The sequence below is a fragment of the Callospermophilus lateralis genome, chromosome 6 (assembly GCF_048772815.1).
Source record: "Callospermophilus lateralis isolate mCalLat2 chromosome 6, mCalLat2.hap1, whole genome shotgun sequence".
Classification (NCBI taxonomy): domain Eukaryota; kingdom Metazoa; phylum Chordata; class Mammalia; order Rodentia; family Sciuridae; genus Callospermophilus; species Callospermophilus lateralis.
Genome location: NC_135310.1, coordinates 129,054,420 through 129,063,129, shown reverse-complemented (window position 1 = coordinate 129,063,129; position 8,710 = coordinate 129,054,420). Strand labels below are relative to the sequence as shown.

Genomic DNA, 8,710 nt, shown 5'->3' with positions numbered 1-8,710 from the left:
TACAATCATGTTATATGCAGACAATTTTACTTCTTCCTTTCCAAATCAAATTTCTTAGGTTTAGTTAAAGCAGTGATAGTAGCATACAGACATATAGATCAGTGCAACTGAATAGAGAGTCCAAAAATAAATTCATGTATATGCAATCAAGTGATTTTGGGCAAGAGTACCAAGAACACACAATGGGAAAAGGACAGTCTCTCCAATAAAGGGTGCTCAGAAACTAGTTATTCACATGTAGAAAATGAAATTGGACCATCTCTTACCACATCTACTAAAATAAACTCAAAATGGATTAAAGATTAAATAATAAGGCCTGAGACTATAAAAGTCCCTCAAGGAAATATGTGTGGAAAACCTCTTGACACTGGTCTTAACAATGATTTGTTGAATTTCTTAGAAAAAGACCAGCAATTAAATAAAAAATTGTAAAATGGGACTTTTACAAGCTTCTACATAGCAAAGGAAGCAATCAGCAGAGTAAAAAATCATACTGTAATCCCATTTCCCCAAAGAAGACATTTGTCCAAAAGACATATGAAAAGGTTCTCAACATTAAATATACACACACACACACACACACACACACACATAATTATTATTATGATTCATTAATTAAAATATAGTAAAGCAGAGCAAGCAGATAGGAGGAGTAATGTGGGAAGGAAACGAAAGGTACTGGGGAATGAGATTGTTAAAATTTGAATATGAGATATCCCCCTAAAAAACTCATGTGGCAAAGCCGAAAAGTTCAGAGGGGAAATTATTAGATTATAAAAGCAGTAACCTTTGAAGTAACTCATTAGATGGATTAATAATCTGAATGGATTCAGGGTGGTAACTATCGGGGCATGGCTAGAGGAAGTAGGCCACTGGGGGCAGGCCCTTGGGAATTCATTCATATTTCTCTCTCTCTCTCTCTCTCTCTCTCTCTCTCTCTCTCTCTCTCTCTCTCTTCCTCTCTCTCTTTTCTTCTCAGCTGCCATGAGCTAAGTAGCTTTTTCCACATAATTCAGTCTCACCTGAGGTCCAGAGCAATTTAGTCAAAAAGCCATTGACTGAACCTCTGAAACTGTGGGCTCCAAATAAACTTTTTCTCCTCTAAGTTTTTCTAATCAGGTATTTTGGTCACAGAAATGAAAAACTGACTACCACAGAGATTGATCCAATTATGCTATATTCATGTATATATGCTGGTTGGTTGCATTCATGACTAAAACACTCAGGGGTCACTCCAGGGGAACTGGGCTAACTGGGCTACTTGAAATAAACACACAAGAGAAGAAATATCTTTTTCTTTGGGGTTGCTGTGACGGCTCCTCTGACCTTAATGGTACGCAGAAAGAGAGAGAGAGAGCCAGCACCTGCTGACCCCTTTTATTGAGGAGAAGCTATTCAAATGAGACAAGGGGTCAGGTTTCAGGGGACTCAGTCTAGCTTCATGATGTCCTCTGTCAACAGGTTGACTGACATCTAAATAGGCCACACCCAAGGGCACAGTAAGATAAGGGGACACACAAAAGGTGTTTCCATGGGACAGTCTATCCCAAACAGGGAAAGGGGTAATATTACAAAGGAACAAGTGAGCATAGCTCCACCCATGGGGCTGTAGGAAGGCACGCCCATGCACAAAGACAGGGTCCCTGGAACCAAAGAAGGGCAGGGCAGTCTAGCAGCATCTGCCTGACACCTTAATCACCCAGCCAGGGAGTGACTCAGTCACGTGCAAGGTTGTTCTCCCACATATATATATGGCATAAATAATCACACTATTATGTATACTTATAATGTACAAACAAAAAAAGAAAAGGAAAATATGGTTTATACATATAATAGGATTGCTCAATCTTAAATTAGATTCTGCAGTGACAACATGGACAAATTAAAGAACAATATTTTTAGGAAATAAGATAGGTATAAAAATACAAATATTGCATTAATTATACATATACAGTGTCAAAAATGTCCAACTCATAGAAGCAGAGAATAAAATGATGGTTGCTAGTGGCTGGTGGTAGGAGGTGGTTTCTCTGTGCATATAAAGTTTCTGGTATGCAAGTAAAGATCAAGAGATCAGATCTCAACATATTCCCTATAATATACACATTAACATACATTAAGATGAGAATAAATCTCATGTTAAATAATCTTATCAAATAAAGGCAAAAACCACAAGGAGGTGAGGGAAAATGATGAATAATTTTAGTACCTTGGTAATGGTGATGGCATCCTGAATGTATAAATGTAGAAATATATACATCAAGATGTATGTATTAAATGTGGACAAATTTTTATATGCTAGTTATATATCAGCAATGCTTCAAATGATTTCTAGAAACATTTTTACATCTAGTTGAAATTCTTTACAAGGTACACACTTAAGATTTTTATGGACCTGTCTAACCAATAAGGGATAGACCTGCCATTAAGATTTTTAGAATATATTCTAGATTTCCCCTTAATCTTTCTGAGACTTCAAAAAACAATAATATAGCCACATCCTTGAGATCTTTACCTAGTATTCATACTTTCGTAGCAGCATCCTGGAATTTGTTCTTTGCTCTGTGGCCATTTCTCATTTTGAGAATTTCCTACTATCTTAATGTATCCAAGACTAATTATACAGTTTACTTTTTTGAATCTGGGAAGTCCTGAAATCTTTAATTTTCCTCTGAATTCTGAGTAAAAATCGAATGGCTTGGTTTTCAGTTCATCTCATTGGATTTTATAATGGTCAGCTAAAAGAAGTCTATTAAACTTTCACTATTTTGAAGTTTAGTATTGTGTGACAATTAACTGAGCCATTTTGATTGTGTTTGTGATGATGTTTCTGGCTGAGATTATCCTTCAATTGGTGTACTGAGTAAATCATATTGTATTTCATCTAATCAATTAGAGACCCAAATAGACAAAAAACAATGAGTCTATCAGTCAAGGTCTACAGCAATAGAGAACCAATGGGATAAACATATAGACATATATGAAAATCAAATTTTGAGGGTAGTTGGTTCACAACATTACGAAGACTGAAAAATTTTGTCACCCAAAATTAGTCACCACAATCAGTAATAGAGAACTGTGGCTGACAGCTTGAGCTATTTGTCTTCTTTACGCAAACTGGAACTTACAGCATTAATTCTCCATGCACTCAGATCCTCAGAATTGGGCTAGAATTACACCATTGACTATTGGGCCTCCAGCCTGCCAACTGCAGATGTTGGGATTTTTTAGCCTCCATAAATATGTGAATCAGTTTTTACACCGGATGAATGGTAGATACATGATGCATAGATAGGTAAGTAGGTAGATACTATATAGAGAGGGAGAAATGATGATAGACTATAGATGACAGAGAGAGATAAAGTCATATTAGCTCTGTTACTCTGTAGTATCCTGACTGATGAAATTATTTTCCCAGTAATATCCTTAAAAAGATCCATGAGTTAATTAAAAGCACTTTCTATCTTCTGCATTACCATAAACGAGAATGTATGCTTCTCCTGACTGCCAAGCTAAAAATTAGAGTTAAATTCTTGCATAAATTAAGTAGAAATGTGCTCAGGCTATTAAAGGAGGACCAAGATTAACCCAAAGTATCTGAAAGTATTAGCTGGCACATACTGAGATATTACTATGGGATTGAATTTTGAGTATATTTTTTATAAGCAAACCAGAAAACTTTATTTAGAGTAGAAGCCAAAAAAATCAGGTTTTAATGGAGATTGTAAAATGGAAGTAGAAAAGTATGAGATAATAGCTACCCTTAACAAATAATTTTAATAGTTCAAAATCTTTCATAGAATCTCATTTAAAAGGAGGTAACATTAGTTTAATATTTAACAGAGATTGAAAATAATTTGCAATAAGAATCTGGTCTAATAACTAGACTTTGGATTAGTATACTTTCTAGTATAGATGTTAAGTCAAATCTTCAAAGTACGTATATCAAGAACAAGTCAACCAAATACAAAAAACAGTGCTTGATCATCTTTTATGTTCTTAAAAATGAAGAGACTAATGTACTTATGATTCTGATTCTTTCATTAAAAATACCCCTTCAGCCCTAAAAACTTGAAAGTCTGGGATATAAATCAGAGAATATCACATTTCCAATTCCTATCCATCTATTCCAATTCATCATATATATGCAACCATGACAACAAAATTATAAATTGTGTTTAAGATTGCTGCTCTTCCCAACTTTTAAGTCAAATCCCTGTTATTAGTAATACTTAAACTTCCTGTTTCAAAGGAATAAAAACTAAAGTGATTAATTTAATATCTAAAATCAAAGAACAGCTTTATCTATGAAACTATGTGTTGTATCCTGACAATTGGGAGCAGAGTCCATATCAGTAAACTCAGTCTAATGCAATTATGAACAGGAAAGGATGTTTATGTGTTTGTGTGTGTGTGTATGTAAACATATATGTGTGTGTGTGTATATATATATATATATATATATATATATATATGTGTGTGTGTGTGTGTGTGTGTGTGTGTGTGTGTGTGTGTGTATGAAATATCAATGAAATTTTGTGAATTTTAAGGACTGTATACACACACACATACACACACACACATGCATGCACATACCATCTTTGGACAAATGTTCAAATGCTGAGTTTTAAATTCAGTATTCTGTCTCCTTAAAGGTAAGTTTTTCTACAAATAGTAAAAGTACAATAAGTTAAAAAACAAACAAACAAAAAATCCCTTGGTTTAGTACAGCTAAAGCTTATATAGATAGCAGGTATAAAAAACTGTTCATCTGAACAAAGCATGGAATAATGTTGAAGAACATTGCACACAAAAGAAAGCAGCAAAACCCCTCATATCCAGGTTGTACTCTCATGAATTTTTTAACCCCACTGTTCCCATACTAGGTATACCCTATTCTAAACAAAATCTGTGAATATAAACTAAGGCCAAGAAATTGATGGTCAGTAAAATATTATTTGCCTTACTGCTAAAAGTACTAAGAAAATTGTAGCATATATGCTACAGAACTTGAGCACTGAAAAGTAAAAAAAAACAAAACTTACTGTGGCTCAAGAAAATTCATATTAAAAAAAATATTTGTTATTTAATATGAAAACTTTCCTAAACATTCTTAGGCTATACTGAAAAGGCCAGTAATGAAAAACAGTGGTTAACTATAAAATATCATACTTTGTTGTATGAAATAAGAGCTTATAGATTAACAGAAAAATACTCTAATTTCAAATGACAACTATATTATACCCTCTCTGCAACTAACAATTCTATCAACTAACAATTCTAGGCTTTTTAATTTAATACTGGTAAAAATAATTCTGGGATTCAACCAAATAAGCCAAATCAAACCCAAACAAGAAAATTAGTAATACTTAAATCAGTAACCTCAACAAATGTACAATTTATTATCCTTCTTATTTACATTTTAGTTTTCTTTTTCATATTCTATAAAGACTAGCTGATATTTCTAAAGCATTCTTATTCTAAATCTTCTCCCTTAATAATACTAAATCATTGCACAATATGCTAACAGTATCACTTAAAACACTCTTCTGACATACCTTGGGAATTGCCTTTTGGCTCTTCAAACTGGTGGTGCTATTTTACTGATCTAACAAATACTTGTTTTAGCTCATGACACAAATGACCTGGTCTGTAAAAAAACTAGTCAGTCACAAGGCAGCAGACTGTAATTCTAATGTCCACTGCCTTTGTCAGAATCATTAGTAGTACTTTATCTGAATGTATTAAAACATAAAAGAGGAGCTTCTAAGTTGAACTTTCTAATATTCAGTGTAAGAGGGTTTATGGAATGGCTAATCAAACTTTGAAGACAAAACTCAGTGCACTTAATACAGAAGTACTAGGCCCTCTGGTGAATTGTAAGGACTGCCTCAGTACAAGCGTCTCAATCTGCTTGTCAAATCTAAATCAGTTCCATCTATGAAAACAAATTTTAGGATATTTCATAACAACATGTAACTCTTATACAGTCAGGTTATGACTTATGCCATATAAGTTCTAAAGCAAATTGAAAAATAAGTTAATAAGAGGCAAGCTCGTGGCTTAAAGTGTACAAGAAATGAAAATAAAATGAGAACTATATATCGAACATCTTGGGTCCAACATGCAACAATACTATCACTGCTGTTTTATCAGCATGACAACTGAATCACTTTTTATACTGAACATGTAACCCTAGCATTTCTCTATTAAATTCGTATACATTTCATATAATACATACTTAGGGCAAACACTGGTTTTACATTACATTTTCTTTTTGACAACAATTTTGCACTGGAAAACACAAAATAACATAAATTGCTGAAAAAGTATAACAGATATTCATACAAAGAACTATAGTAGGGCTGGGGATGTGGCTCAAGTGGTAGCGCGCTCGCCTGGCATGCATGAGGCCCGGGTTCGATCCTCAGCACCACATACAAACAAAGATGTTGTGCCCGCCAAAAACTAAAAAATAAATAAATAAAAAAAAAAGAACTATAGTAATACACAAAATCATGTCAAAAATTGGGTGAACAATGTTTAAAGTAAAAAAGAGTTTTTATAACCAAGCAGTGCGGACATTAGGGGGCTTAGGTCTTAGCAACGGATTGCTGGAAATGTCAAAAGCTGATCGCTCAGTCTTATAACTGAGACCACTGGTAGCACTGGATGTCCTAGAAGCTCCTCTTAATGGGCTGTATTGGCCAAGTGCAGATCTCACTTGTCTGGAAGGTGGTGTAGCGTTGAGATAACCCATATTACGATGATAGTCCATCAGCTGTTCTGAGCGTTTCATACCAACTGTTGGCTTCACAGCTTCAAGCCTTTTCAATAAAGCCAAATTTTCTCTTTCAATCCTTTGTTGTTCCTTCTGTCTATTGAGAGCACTATGGTATAACTTAGGGGGTTGACCAATTGATCTTCTGGGAATTGCACTTTTGCTTCCCGGCTTCTCAGCCTGCCTTGACAGTTCTTTCAAAAGCCTCTGATTTTCCCGATCAATTTTTCGCACCTCTTCTCTTGTGAAAGAGTAGTTTTTTCTAGGTACTACTGAAGGCTGATCAAAGTGATGTTTTTGAGGTAACTTTTTATCTAACTGCAGAAAAGCTTTTAAGAGATGATTCAGATCCATTGTGTCATGTAAGACTTTCTGTTTATATCTATGATCTAAATCAGAATCTGGTGAATTTGGAGTGAGATTAGGTCCACATTTTTCTTTCCCTTTCCTGGCTGTTTTCAAATGTTTTGAATCATTTTTTAAAACCTCAACATCTTCATATACCTCCTGACTCACATTTTCTTGCCTTTTAACTTTTAATTTTTGGTCATTTGATGCACCCAATTCAAAAGACTGAATAGGGCTAATGTCTGGAGTTGATAAAGGAGTTACATCTATCACAGTATCTTCAGATTCCTCTGGGGAGTCATCAATTTTTGGCTTAGTACTTGAATAGGGTTGTGTTCCTGCTGATTTTATTCTTGACTTATATTTCTGTTTTGGTGATAAGAGGGTTACACCAGATATAGGTTTCCTTGATGATGGACGCGAATGAGATTTACAGATATCTGATTCTGCATCTCAACAGTCTGTACCTGAACTTGAAGATGAGGAAGACAAAGAAGAGGAAGAGGAACTAACTTTGGAATACTTTTTGTTCATGCTTTTTTTGAAGTTATTAGATGCTTTAGCTGACCTGGACTTTACATGATGTTTTTTCCCATCATCACTGCTTTCTTCTCCATCAGTATAGTAATCATCTTCACCTTCTTTTACAATTTTTGGAATTCTACTTGGAATGGGCAAGTGTATTTTATGACCTGTTGCAGCATCATACAATTTTTTTGATCCTGAAGAAGTGGTCAATGAAGAACTGGTTTGCAAAATATCATTCTTTACAAGATGTTCGTCTGAAAGAAGTTTTGCTTTTCTTTCATTTCCCTTCTCAATAAGATAACATTTGTTTGTTTGTATTCCAAATTTTAAGTTTATATTTCCTGTACTCTTATCTATTCTCTCTTTAGAATCATAATTTTGCTTGTCCACAACTAAGTTACTTTCACATTTCTTTGCTGCTTCTTCAAAATCACTGTCAAAGAAAGAATGGTCTACTTCACCTTCTGATATATCTTCAAATCGATCCATGATGGCAAAAATATATCTGGGAGCCGCCTGCTATTACAGTCTCTCACGCGGTGCCAGGGCGCTGGCGGCCCCACTCGCTCACTGGAATTTTCAAGTATATTTAATCTAGGAACTGGAACATTAAATTGGAAAAACAAAAATTCGTTAACTTGGAGACATGAAGTTTAGATTTAGGAAAAAGATGAAAAACATAACATGCAAGGGTCCAAGTATCTCTTACATTCAATGTACTGAAGGAAAAAAATGGCAAACAAGAATACTTTGCCTAGTAAAGTTATTTTTCCAAAATGAGAGGGAATAAAAACCTTACCATGACAAAAAAAAAATGAAGGGACTTCATCATCAGTAGCCCAGCCTACAGAAATTACTAAATGAAGTTCTTTAAGTTGAACAAAAGGTCATTAACTTATAGCATAAAAATTAGAAAAGTACAAAGTTCAATAGCATAAGTTAGAACATTCCAAGGCTATAACAGTAAGGTATTCAAGAATTTTGTCCCTAATAAAGAGTGTGAAACTAAACTATTAACAAAGGAATACATTTTTTTAGTTGTAGTTGGACACA

The 8,710-nt window shown here is 34.4% G+C and overlaps 1 pseudogene; it reads right to left on the bottom strand.

Moving 5' to 3' along the window:
- Positions 1-6,539: 6,539 nt before the first annotated feature.
- Positions 6,540-8,161, bottom strand: LOC143400815 (cilia- and flagella-associated protein 97 pseudogene; annotated as a pseudogene).
- Positions 8,162-8,710: the final 549 nt, after the last annotated feature.